Below are 14,706 nucleotides of genomic sequence, written 5' to 3' on the forward strand. Positions count from 1 at the left end.
AATTGTATCAGTTGTATTCTTTGGTTCAACTTATTGTCTTGTTTGTTTCAACATTAATATTTTCTAAAAAATTGTTCATTTTTCAATAAACATTTTCTGGAAAATTATTTCATTTTCCGGTGTTTGGTAACAACCTTGAAAATGAACTTGAGAATGTTTTCTGGTGTTGGGTATGCAATTTTATATATATATATATATATATATATCTTGAATAATTTAAAACATGTGTATTAGGTAAACCAACTAATGTAATCAATATAAATAAATAACCAAAGAATGAATTTGGTTTTCATACTAAAATTTTGACAATAGATACAACCAAAATTAGTTGTCAATAACTTTTAATTGTCTACTCTTTTTGCTAGTACACTAATTGTTTTCTATGGTCAATCACAAGTCTTCAATATTACTCTTAATTATGTATTTGTATAATGTATGTTGTATTTGCATAATATTTCATCACTGCATAATATCTGCATAATGTATTTGCCAACAAATGCAACTAACCTAAACAATTTTGTTCATTATATAACAATATTATTAATTTACTGTAAAGATTGTCTCATGTAAAAGCAATTTAGAGCAATATAGGCACTGTGTTTAAAGTTTTCATCTTTTATTTCTTTCATTCTTTCTTCTTCTTATTTATTTATTTTTTTTTTGGCACTTTTATGTGTGAAAATAAGTAACTTTTGCTTGAAATCTATCAAACCGAAAATTTCTTAGAGAAAAAAAAAATCAAGCTTGAAATTTAAATAAAAATATATATGATTAGAGAAAAAGTGAGAGCTTACCATGAGAGAGAAGACACCAAAAAATTATGTTTCCTACAGCTATAGAAAAATATAATATTTATAGGAGATGCAACGTATGTGAGAGAGATTGTTTCCCAAAAAATTTTTTTGGAAAACAACCTGTAGAAAATAAGGCTTATTTTTATTAGGGTTTTCCATTGACTAGAGATTGTTTTTCATTGATTATTATTATTTTTTTTTTTTTTTTTTTGGTTACCAAACAGTGGAAAATGTGGAAAACTATCTTTACAGAAGGTTTTCCAGAGTAACAAACAAAGCGAGATGTTGTTTTTGCACAAAAGATTTTGTTTGTCTAGATAGCATTGGTTTTTAAACTTCTTTATTTGGATGAAAATATATTGCTTTGATGCTGACTACTTTCCCTTCTAATTGGTAATATTTGAGAATTTACCATGTTTCTTAGTAGTATGCAAGTCAAGGAATATAAGAGTTGGGACTGCAAGTGGAAATGCCCTCCCAAAGAATGAGAAATTATAAGGTCCTCATGGTGGACAAGTGACATGGTTCACCATTCCATTAAAAGACTCTCACTTGTTTAAAATTGATAAGTTACAATTTTTTTTAAAACAAAAACTAATTACTGACTCAACAATTTTAAACAAGTGAGAGTTTTTTAGTAGAATTGTGGACAAGTAGCGTGATTTACCATGAGGACTATATAATTTCTCCTAAAGAACCCATTCAATATTAACTAACATGTAATTTATCCACCATTTTCTAAATAAACTCTCCCAAATAAACACTCCATCTCAAATCTTTTCTGCCTTCTCAACTCTCAAGACGCTAACAAATTTAATACGCACCCTTACCAAAAAAAAAAAAAAAAAAAAGGCTAACCTCTTTCTCCTACACCCACTTGGTGCACACCTATTGATTTTATAGTGAAAATTAGCACCATTCATAGGTGATTTGTATTTTAGGCAAAAATGATATAACATATGAACATGTTCTATTACAAAATAAATTAAAACAGTAGTAATTTATCAAAGTTTTAATGGATCCATTGCTTGAAAGTTGAATCATGCTTGCTTTGGAACTAAAAGTTCAAGATTTGATTTCTTTTATCTCAGAAAAAGTGCAACAAAATAGATATTAAGGAACATTATTAGAATTACTAAATGATTGCAATTGGTTTAGAGTCTTTAGATGGAGTTTTCAAGATTCAGATGCATGCATAAGCTCCCACTTTGATAGTCTAATAGCAAAATATTTCCCATATATATTGTGATGTTCTATGAGCAAAGATGGGGAATAACCCCTTCTATGCTTGGTAGACTATTCACAAGAGGACTCAATGATCTCAGTAATAAGGGAAAAAATTGGCCTTTACCCTTTTTAAAAAAGCAATCCAGCATTTTGCCATCTTTTCCAAACTAATTAAGGAAATGACCCTCTTTTGAAACTCGATTTTCTCAAAATCGAGTTAAGCCCTATAGTGGCGTTTTTAAGGAGCCTATAGTGACGTTTTAAGGACATATAATGACATTTTGAAACTCGAGCTCCTTGAAATCGAGTTATAGGCAAAAAAAAGAAAAAAAAAAATTGCATGTAACTCGACTTCATGGAGATCGAGTTAGAAAATGCCACTATAGGTCCTTAAAACATCACTATAAGATCCTTAAAATGCCACTATAGGACTTCAGAATTTTTTTTTTTTTTTTTACAACCCGATTTTGAGAAAATCAAGTTTCAAAAAAGGGGCATTTCTCTAATTAGTTTGGAAAATGAGGCAAAATGCTGCATTTTTTTTTTTTTTTGAAATGGGCATTTGCCCATTTTCTCCCAGTAATAAGGTGACCAATGAACTTGCACAATAATCAATATACCAAAAGAAGTGAGGAGACAAGGAACTGGTTAGGGGTAGAACCTATTAGTGTATGAAAGACAACAAAATGTGTTGTACTTGTACCTCTTAAGTCACGCTCTACTTGATTAAGTTGCTGTTCATTACTTATCTTTTTTGAAGAAGAAATACACTAATTCATTGAAAAAAATAGAGTAACTCATTTTCGAGTTATTGAAAATCAATGATGTAGAAACGTTTATTTTTAATCTTCAAACCATTATAAATGTATCAAATTAGTCACTTCACGTTAATAAGATTTGCTTACATTGCAAATTCCAACAAAGTGATGTGATATTTCATTATTGCAGCAAAGTTTTTTTTTTTTTCAGAAAAAAAAAAAAAAAGAAAAAAAGAAGCTAAACTTGTTATAACAATCTTTTGAAGTTACTTATCAAAAAAAAAAAAAATCCTTTTGGAGAGAGAGAGAGAGAGAGCTCAATATCACATTATCACTTGTTTAAAGTAAATCCCACAATAAATTCCTATTGTAAGGATCTCAAAATCTTACAGCCCAAGTCCACTTAAAATAGTGAGATTGTACAGTTCAACTTTGGCCTAAATCAATGAATTTATAAGAGAGGGCCTCGCTCGAGGATGAGAATAAGGAAGAAAAACTTGATATGATAAAATATGTAGGTAAATGCCTTAATACAAGTATGCTCGAGGAGGCCGCTAATACAAAGAATAATGCACTGTTCATTCTCTTCTTTCAGTGTTCTTGTTCTACCTCTTCCTTTTTATGATATTTTTCTAGCTAGCCTCCTCATTTCTGGAAACTTTCTTTTTCTTATATACTCTCCCCTACTTTCATCTTAACCCCCCATCTTTATCTAAAAAGGTTCTCAGTGTGACACCTGCCCCTTTAAACATCTGATGAAGGTAGTAGGAGTTGTTTAACTGTGAATTACATTGTTCAGGTCACTTCCTCATCAGTGCCACCATCTAATGCGGAGGTAACACGCTACTTCTTGCTAAAAACTTCCCCTACATTCATGATTTTCTCTCCTTAGCCAGCCCTTCCCACCTAAAGCTCCTAAGAATCTTTTGTCTCTTCTCCCATTCTCCTAGTGTGAATTCACTCCTTGGGTACGTGATGCCCCAACACCAGTGCTAACAGTTCAACAATCCCTTCCTCGATCCTCAGGCCCCCACAATAGCCCTCTAAAACTTTGCTATTAATTCTGAGATTAAAGCAAGGTTTTAGTTACATGACCGAGCCTTGTACGTGCCATATGCGTTCCCACGTGGTAACTAGGGTTGTCCACACCCACCCGTGACCCGCAAAACCCGTCTGATCCGGAGCTACCCGAACCAAAACTGTCGGACCCGAGGAGAGAGGTGGTCGGCAGCAGGTCTTAAAGGTTCAAAACTGATGCCAACGGGTCGAATGGCGGATCTCTTTCTCCAAAAATCGAGCCACCCGATCCAACCGACTAAAGGTCAGATCTACCTCCAATCCAGCGAAAACATACTGATTTTCACTCAGATCTCCTCATTTTCGCTCATATCTAGCTACAATTTACTGGGTTTCACTTAAATACAGCACAGATCTGGTGAGTTTTTCTCAAATCCAACGAAAATCTGGTAATTTTTTGCTAAGATCCGGTGGGTTTTCCTCAAATCCGGCAAAGATATGGTGTTATTTTGCTCAGATCGAGTGTTTTGGCTCAAATCCGGTGAAGATCCGACTAAAAAACATGTAGTTGCCGCCGATTTGAACCTCTGGCAGCATATTTTCAACTTCGACCGACCCGACCGCCGACCAATTGAGTCCAATCCGACTTGACCTGTGGGTTTTTACGGTCAGCGGCGGGTCTTCTCGTCGGAAACCCAATGTCATCGGGTCAGTTGTGGGTTGGGCATAAACCCCACCCGAATCGACTCGTGGACACCCCTAGTGGTAACGTCCTTTCACTTGTCTCCAGCACACTCTTGACGCTTCGGTATCCACGATTTCACATTTATGGCGTCAGGCGGCTGCTTGTCCCCCCACGTTCTACAGTGCATTGAGGATCCTACAGTCCTCGTTTTCTCTCATATATGAGCAGGAAAATTACCACTCATTTTTTTACCCCTATAAAAGGAGAGCTTGGGGCTGGTTGGAGCTCATTTACGCATTTGTCAATTTCAGTTCAAGCAGCTGCCCGAGGAGAGATTCTTTTATCGCTCATAGGTGTGTTCAAATCCACAGTCTTTTGCACAAGTTTGTATTTATTATACCATAAATTCCATAGGTAGATTCGCTAGATTAGTAGACAATCCTGAAGGTATGGCTGCCTTTAGGACTCAATATAGGATCCCCAACGATGTTGAACTCCAACATTATGAACTGGGTGAATGGTTGGTCATGAACAGACCTCCTGGCTTCGTAGTTATTCTGATGATCGCCTTCATAGAAGGCAGGATGGAAATCCCTATGGGAAGGGTCACGAGAGACTTCCTAATAAATTATAGGCTAACCCCGACCCAATACTCCCCAAACGTCTTTAGGGTCCTCGGGTGTGTAGACATGATAAACCGAAAAAGGGGACCAACCTCACATGGCACGATGTAAATTGGGTATACAACTGCCAAAAGGGAGAAAAGACTAAATACTACATTAAGTGTAGAGACTCTACTGTTAGGTTAATCTCCTGGCATGATGGATTGCACTGTCCTATCCAAGAAGGGAAACGAGGTAGGGTTCCCACTGACCATAGATATGCATAGGACCTTTCCTAATCTTTATAAGGTTTTTCTTTTATTTGATTTATAACTCCTATTGTTTCCTCAATGACAGACGAGTACCACACCACCCCATCCAAGCATCTCGTGAACTTTGCTAATATAAACCGGATCCTTAAGTCAGAGATTTTTCTGCATACAGACGGTCAGTTTCAAGCGGTGCATGTCATCCTCGAATTCAAACCCCTTTCAAAACGCTTCCAAAGCTCGAAGTACGTCATCAAAGCTAAGGATGCACAACTAGCTTTAATTGATGTTGATGTCCTCGGCTTCCTACTAGCTGAGCCTCCTTCAATCGGAACCTAAGATGCTCAATATCCAACTCCACTCGCAACGAAACTCCTCTACTTCCAGGAACCTCCCATTCCCTCAGACGAAGAAGCTATGGAGCCCACACCAGAACCTGTCCAGCAAGAAGTAACGGATAAAGACTTCGAGGTCTTCTACTAACAAGAAGACCCCGAGGACGCTCCTAGCACCTCACACCATCCTCTACGCCTTGCCTAAGTCAACTCCAACCAAGAGGGACTAACATTCTAGAGGGAATGGGTTTCGAAGAGAAGACCTCGGATTTCCTTGCTTTACTAACGACCCATACTAGGGGCTCTTCTCTAGCTATCCTTATGGTGCCCCGACCACCCACTCTTGCTCCGATGTGCGCAATTTTTATTGATGCTGCTGATAAGAAAAGGAAGAGGGGCCAAGGAGGTAAAGGCACCAAAGGTGCCGAGGAAGGAGAAGTTACCCACTCCTCCCACCAACCCCCAGCAAAGGAAGCCCGAACAATGAAGGGCTAATAGAAGAAAAGCACATCTTTTGGGACCTCAAAAGAACTCGAGGGGGACTGGCCACCTAAGCCTTCTGTTTGGAGACCCTCCTTCACGCCAAGTTTTGGCAGTCCTGTGATGGATGATGCCAACCTGAGGGATCATCAGAAAGACAATTTAGGCCTTATGGCAGAAAGTCTAGAGAAAGCTCTCTGCTTTCATGAGGACATGCAAGAACTCAAGTCCTTTAAAAAACGCGAAGTCTTCTTATCGCTGAAACGAGACTTAGTGAAGGTACATGATCACCTTCTCTCTCTTTTTTTTTCTTTTTTTTTTTTTTGAAAAAAAAGTAAGATAATATATGTACGAACACTAATTGATATCAATCTTGCAGTCTATCCAAGCTACCTTTATGGTCGAGGAATGGGTGGACCACGCTTTGGACTAGGCTAGGCAGGCTGAGGGCAAGCTAACAACAATTGAAAAGGCCCGAGCTAAGGTGGACAAAAAGCTTAAGGAAACCCTTGCCCAACTGACCGAGGTTGAAAAGGCTCAGAAAAATGCTAAAGCTACCCTGAACAACTTTGAAAAACAAGCTACAGAGTGCCTGGAGACCCGGAGGAAGGTCGAAAATAAGCTAGCACTAAACATGGTGGAGCTAAAACAGCTGCAGAAACAGTTGAAGGCCAAGGATGCTGAGAAGGCTAAGGCCGAGCAAGCGGCCTATGATATGGGCATGACTAAGATGGCAAAAAGTCTAACCGCCCAACTCAAGGATGTTGCTCGAGCCTTCTACCTAGAAGTATGGGGTCAAGCATTGAATGCAGCTAGGATCAGCATTGAGTCAGAGCTCAGGGCTCTTGACAAGGTCTACTATCCTCCAGCCCTGCCCTTGGCCCCCAATCTTTCCCAGCCTTCAACTGACCTCAGCCAAGCCCCTACTTCTTCCTTAACCCAGCTTGCCACCACCCCATCCGCCACACCAGCTAAGGACAAAGAGAAAGAGCAGCCATCTCCAACAAAGGTGGATGTGGAGGCGAAGGAGACAGTTGAAGTGGCCTAGTTGAAAAGGAACAAGAAAAGAAGGGAAGGAAAGAAAAAGAAGCCTCTACATAGCGTAGCTTTAGACTTAGAAGCTAATAACTAACTTTGTAATTGGGCTTAAATCTAGTTACTGCCCTCTTTTTCTTCCTATTGTACTTCAATTCTCAAAATTTAATGAAAAAAAGTTAAACTTTAGTTTTTGCTCTTCCATCTGTTTAACTTTTACTTGTTAGCTTGCATTTCATGTTATTTCCTTTTCCTTGTGACAGTTGCACCACACTAACTTGTGATTAACTTACTCAACACTTCTTATCCCTCTATTTAATCTGGAACGACTTATAAGACAATTACTAGACTAAGTCATAGAACTTAATAAAAATGTGAATCAAAACTTACCTTAAGTTGGACTTGGAATCCCAAAGCATACCCATTTGCACTAATCCTAAAACCCAAGGAAGTACTCAAACTTCTTAACTTCACTCTTTACTTAAGCAGCTTCCTGCAAAGACCAATTCATTCGCGATTTGTGACCCAAGGAGCCATATTAAACCTAGATCTTGGCCAACACTTAGAAGTTTTTTTTCTAGAATTGTTAATTTACCCAAGGCTTGTGACCCGAGGAGTTGAACAAGGTCGAGGTTCTGTTTAACACTTAGAACTTTTCCATACAAGGTTAATTTACCCAAGACTTATGACCCGAGGAATCGAATAAGACCGAGATTCTATTTAACACTTAGAACTTTTCCATACATAATGATTACCTCAACAAACGCATCCATAATGAAGCGCAAATAAACCTAACATGAATAACAAAAAAGTTCATAGCATTAATAATAATAATAACGCCGCAAATTATTTAAATTCTAAGGACAAGGAATTACACTTTCATCTAAGTCTTCTAAGTAATAAGCCCCAATGCCAACCACTGAAGTTATCATGTATGGCCCTCCCAATTAGCCCCCAACTTTCCCTAGGCAGGGTTCTTTGCTATTCCCACCACCTTTCTCAAAACCAAATCTCCTGGAGCTAAAGGCCTTAACCTTACTCCCTTATCATACCCCTGCTTAAGTCTTTGTTGGTAATGTGTCATTTTTACTGCGGCCACTTCTCTCATTTCCTCAGCCACATCCAAGTTATCTGATAGCAGATGGTTATTTTCCTCAACATTGAACTGATCAATTCTTAGGGTAAGGAACCTTGACTCAAGAGGGATTACTGCTTCTACCCCATTGGTCATTGAGAAAGGAGTTTCTCCAGTTGATCTTCAAGGTGTAGCATGATAGGTCTACAACACAGGGGGCAGTTCGTCCACCCATTTCCCTTTTGCACATCTAGCCTCTTCTTCAACCCAGACACTATGACCATATTAGTAACCTCGACCTGGCCATTTCCTTGAAGGTAAGCAGGTGTAGAATACTTGTTCCTAATCCCCAACTCCCCACAATATCTTCGAAAGGCCTTACTATCAAACTGAAGCCCATTATCTGAGATCAATGTATGTGGGACTCCAAACCTAGTGATGATATTCCTCTAAATAAACCTTTTGGCATCCACATCCTTGATATTAGCAAGTGGCTCAACTTCTGCCCACTTGGTAAAATAATCTATCTCGACGAAGAGTCACCTTCAATTCCTTATAGCTCGGGGAAATAGTCCCACTATGTCCAAGCCCCACTAAGCAAATGGCCAAGGGCTAGAAAGTGGATTTAAGACTCCCCCTAGTTGATGAATATTTGGGACATATCTTTGACATTGGTCACACTTCCTCATATAATCCTGAGATGTTTTCTGCATGCTCGGCCAACAATATCCCTGGGTGAGGGCTCTGTAGGCCAAAGATCTTCCTCTTGTGTGACTCCCACATATCCCCTCATGTAATTCTTCCAATAAGGGCTCCACTGCTTCAGGATGCACACACAATAAATACGGCCCCTAAGTAAGAGTGTTTGTACAACTTTTGTTCTTTAAATAGCCAATAACATGGAGCCTTCCTACACACCTTTTCGGCCTTACCATTGTCTTCGGGCAACAAACTCTATTTCAAAAAGGATACTAAAAGGTCCATCTAGCTCGCCCCAACTTGGATGCTATGCACTCCGGCCAAGGGCCTCTTCGTAAGACTAGAATTAGTCATATCTTCAATAATAACAATCCGAGGAAGACTTGACCCTAAATAAGTTGCTATCATTACTAAAGAGTCGGCATGGGAGTTCTGTCCCCTAGGGATTTGCTTTAAAACAAAGCTCCTAAATTGGGCCCGAGCTTGCTTTACTTTAGCAAGATATCCTTACATCCTCTCATCTCGAGCCTCAAACTCCCCATTGACCTAGCCTACCACCAACCGAGAATCAGAATATAACTTTACCACTTCTCCTCTTAGCTCACTAACCATTGCCATTCCAGGTAGCAGAGTTTCGTACTCAGCCTCATTGTTGGTGGCTAGGAAACTTAATCGTAATGATTTCTCCATTACCAGCTTCTCGGGAGTGATCAACACAATCCCTATTCCTACTCCTTTCAGTTAGCTGCACCATCAGTGTAAACTTCCCAAGGGGGAATAACCAAGGCCGAGGTGGTCATAACACCTAATGCTTTTTCTTCCTCACTTACTGTACCCTCGGTGAATTCCACCACAAAGGCAGCTAAAACTTACCTTTTTATAGCAGCCCGAGGCATGTACTTGACATCATATGCACCCCGTATGGTTCCCCATTTAGCAATTCTGCTTGTATAGTCTGATTTTCGTAAAAGAGATTGTAAAGGGAGTTGGGTTAGCCCCACCACGGTGTGAGCCTGAAAGTAATGAGGAAGCTTCCTAGTGGCATGCATAATGGCCAAAACTACCTTCTCCATGGGGTAAATAACGTGTCTCAGCCTCCTACAAGGACTTACTGACATAATAGACAAGCTTTTGGACCCCATCCTTATTCCTAACCAAGACCAGATTGACAGCATAATTTGTAACTGCCAAATACGCATATAGCACCTCCTCCTTCTCGGGCCTAGAAAGGATTGAGGGGCTTGACAAATATTGCTTGAGCTCCTCAAAGGCCACTACACACTCTTCAGTCCAATGAAAGTCCTTCCACTTATGAAGAAGCTGGAAAAAAGGACGACACCTGTCTACCGAGCGAGAAACGAACCTATTTAAAGCCACTGCCATCCCAGTCAATTTCTGCACTTCCTTGGGGTTCCAAGGAGGATGCAAGTTGTTAATAGCCTTTATTTGATTGGGATTGACTTCAATTTCTTGGTGTGTTATCATGTCACCCAGAAATTTTCCTAAGTTAACCCCAAAAGAACATTTAGATGTGTTCAAGCGTAACTTATGCTCCCTTAACACCGAGAATACTTCCCCCAAGTCTACCAAATGTTCCTCAACTTACCTGCTCTTCACCACCATATCATCTATGTACATCTCCACATTCCTCCCAATTTGGGACTCAAACATCCACGTCACCATTCTCTGATAAGTGGACCCTGCATTCTTAAGGCCAAAAGGCATCACATGATAATGGTAGTTCCCATTAGGGGCACGAAAAGCAGTCTTCTCTTGATCAGACAATGATAAAGGTATTTGATAATACCTCTGGAAGGCATCAAAAAACTCATCCGAGGATGCCTCACTGTTGCATCCACCAATTAATCAATCTAAGGAATGGGATAAGGGTCCTTCGAGCAAACCTTATTCAAATCTGTGAAATCTACATACACACGCCACTTTTCGTTCTTCTTCTTCACTACCATAGTGTTAGGTAACCACTCAGAGTAAAAAATCTTCTTGATTGCCCCAGCCTATTTCAACTTGTTTACTTCTACCCTTACTGCCTCAACATGCACTTTTGATGAACACCGAGGAGGTTGTTTACGTGGTGTAGCATCAGGATTCAAGTTCAATTGATAACATATAAACTCAGGATCAATCCCTGGTACATCATAAGTGCTCCAAGCAAACACATCAATGTTGACTTCTAAAAATTTCACCAATTCAGCCTTTTCCAATGGTGGCAACTAGGACCCCACTTGAAAATATATCTCTTCCTCTTGCCCTATTATCACCCTTTCTAACTCCTCAGATAACTCTCCACACGTCTCGGCCTCCAATCTTCCTAGAGGACCCTTTAGTTGCTATGAGATTTTCTCTTTTTCCACCATAATAGGATCCACGGGATGCTGTGTGATCGCTGATACCAAACATTGCCTAGCTACCGACCAGCTCCCCCACTTTTCCTTGCGTGAGATACTTGACTTTCAGATGCAGGGTTGAAGACATCGTACCCATAGCATAAAGCCAGGGTCTGGCCAAGATAGCCGTGTATGAGGAATAAGCTTCTACAACAATAAAGTTAACCTGCACCTCCTCGTCCCTAACTTGCACGAGTAACCTTATCATTCCACGGGGAATTACCATCCTCCTGTCAAAACCCACCAATGGTGAATCATACCTTTCCAGATCTTCGAATTTTAAATTTAACCCCTTATACAAATCAGGATACATGATCTCTGCTCCACTGCCTTAGTCAACTTACACTCTTTTTACGTCATAGCCATCAATCCTTATGGTGACTACTAGAGCATCATCATGAGGCTGGAATGTTCCCTCCTTGTCTTCTTCAAAAAAACCTAAGATAGGGGTGGCCAACACCTTAGCTCTTTTAGGAGCCTGAACCCTATCCTCTAAATCAAGGCCCCTAACCACAGACATGACCTTAGTACTCGTCCCAACATCACCCCTTAGCTTGGCAAAGATCACGTTAATAGTGCCCAATGCTGGCCAAGGAGCGCCATTCCTGTGAAATCCAGCTTCCGAGTGCCCTATCTGCCCTGTAGGCAGATGCAAGAACTGATTGAGCTTCCCTGCCTTCACCAATTGATTTAGATGAGCACGCAGAGTCCTGCAGTCCTCAGTCGCATGCCCTTTATACTGATGATAATGGCAATAGAGGCTCTGATTCCTCTTGGATGAATCCCCACCCATCTTATTAGGCCATTTAAAGTATAGTTCATTTTTTATTTTCTCTAGTATCTGATAAATTGGCTCTTTAAATAGCGAATTAACCACTTGAGCCCCCATGGATGGCGCCTGGTTGGGAAAATCCCTCATGGGACGATTATTGTTATATCCTCCTCCCCGAGGATCCCTCTTTTCCGGGAACATCTTAGCCTTATCCTTTCCCTATACCTAATCTTCCTCTACTCGCTTGTATTCATCTATGCGATCCATGAGCTGACGCATATTCAAAGCAGACTTCATCATTAAGGACTTCCTTAACTCATGCTTCGCAAGGAGTCCAACTTTAAAGGTTCTCACTACCACATCACAAAGTCTCCATCTATTTCATTATATATTTCCCAATATCTATCCGAGTAAGTCTTAAGGGTCTCTCCTTCTTTTATCGTCATGGACAAAAGAGAATCTACCGGTTTGGGAACCCTACTACACGTTATAAATCTAGCACCAAATGCCCTTGTGAGCTCTTCAAAAGACCTTATTGACCCCTCCTCCAAGGCATCAAACCAACGCATGGCTACAGGTTCGAGACTGGATGGGAAAACTTTGCACATGAGGGCCTCGTTACTAGTATGAACTGCTATATTTTAATTGAAGTGACTAACGTGCTCCACAGGGTCAGTCCTTCCATTGTAAATGGTGAAAGTTGGTTGAGAAAACCGATGAGGGAGTTTGGCCTTATTAATTCTCCTAACAAAGGGTGATTTGGAAATTTGCTGAAGAGCTTTGCTCGTCGCATTATTCCTTATGCCATGGTGAGAAAACCCTTTCTCACGCTTGTTCCTACCATTTTCCAACTTGTCCTAACGTGAAGATGTCGAATATGATTCACTAGATGGAGTTCTGGACCTATAGCGATATGAGTGATCCCTGCTTTCCCCTGATCCATCACTTGGTGATGGTGATGGACTCCTTCTATCATGCACCCTACGTCTCAACTTCCTGCACAGGTGATCTATCTCCTATTACAACTTCCATGTCTCTTGATCATATGAAACATGACTCCTTGTCCTTAAGTGGCTTCGCTCAGTACGATCTATGTGGTAAGACTCTACCATAACACTTGGCGTACATTGCCTGTCTCTCCTTTGCTCCAAGTTAACAAATTGGATCTCTCTTTGTGAGCCAACCGACTCTTCCCTATCCTGGCCTATGTTAGCCATGACTACTTAGGACAAAACCACAACACTTTGATGTTTCCCACAGACGACGCCAATTGTAAGGATCTCAAAATCTTCTAGCCGAAGTCCACTTAAAACAGTGGGATTGTACAGTTCAATTTTGGCCCAAATCAATGAATTTATAAGAGGAAGGATCAAACAACAAGAAAGGGCCTCGCCTAAGGATGATAATAAGGAAGAAATACTTGATATGATAAAATATGTAGGTAAATGCCTTAATACAAGTTCGCCCAAGGAGGCTGCTAATACAAAGAATAATGCACTAGTCATTCTCTTCTTTCAGTGTTCTTGTTCTACCTCTTCCTTTTTGTGATATTTTTCAGGCTGGCCTTCTCATTTCTAGAAACTTTCTTTCTCATATATACTCTCCCCTACTTTCATCTTAACCCCTCATCTTTACCTAACAACATTCTCAGTGTGACACCTGCCCCTTTAAGCATCTGATGAAGGTAGTAGAAGGAGCTGCTTAGCTATGAATTACACTGTTTAAGTCACTTCCTCATCAATGCAACTGATATAGTTATTGCCCACCATTTAATGCGGAGGTAACAAACTACTTCTTGTTGGAAACTTCCCCTACATTCATGATTCTCTCTCCTCAACCAGCCCTTCCCACCTAAAACTCCTAAGAATCTTTTGTCTCTTCTCCCCTTCTCCTCAGGTGAATTCACTCCTCGAGTACGTGATGCCCCAACACCAACGCTAACAGTTCAACAATCCATTCCTCCGTCCTCGGGCCCCCACACCTATAATCAAGCATTTAAATTAAAATATTACCTAAAGAGAGTATAGCTAAATTAATTATAGGTGATAAAAGTCCAACCAATAATTACATTAGAGTAAATCATTTTGCAGTTATTAAAACCTATCAATTCATTATTTATTATTAAATAAAATGAGTATTTCAAATTTTACTACATTATTAAATTATTAATAACTTGAAATATATGCTAAATAATATATTAGTCAATAATATTTATTTAAATATCAATGATGTACAAAAATTTAAATCATTCAAGAACGAATAGATTTAAAGCTTTAAAAACAAAGGTTAAATCTAATGCTCTAACGTACTAGATCTTTACAGTGAAATCATTTCACAAAGTCTAGATTATTTGAAAAAAAGAAAGAAAGTAAAACTATGTGTTTACTGTGTAGTCTCTAAAATTTGATTTGGAAGTTCTATTTTTGTTTTTAAAATTTGAAATTTCCTTTTCACTTCTCAAAAAATTATCAATGTATCAAATTAGAAATTTCTCAACATTTCTAAAATTTGCTTACATAACAAAATTTCAACAAAGTCACGGATATTCCATTA

The 14,706-nt window shown here is 39.5% G+C and overlaps 1 pseudogene; it reads right to left on the bottom strand.

Moving 5' to 3' along the window:
• Positions 1-10,074: 10,074 nt before the first annotated feature.
• On the bottom strand, positions 10,075-13,370 carry LOC126695811 (uncharacterized; annotated as a pseudogene).
• Positions 13,371-14,706: the final 1,336 nt, after the last annotated feature.

This window comes from Quercus robur, chromosome 8, assembly GCF_932294415.1.
Source record: "Quercus robur chromosome 8, dhQueRobu3.1, whole genome shotgun sequence".
In the NCBI taxonomy this organism is placed as follows: Eukaryota; Viridiplantae; Streptophyta; class Magnoliopsida; order Fagales; family Fagaceae; genus Quercus; species Quercus robur.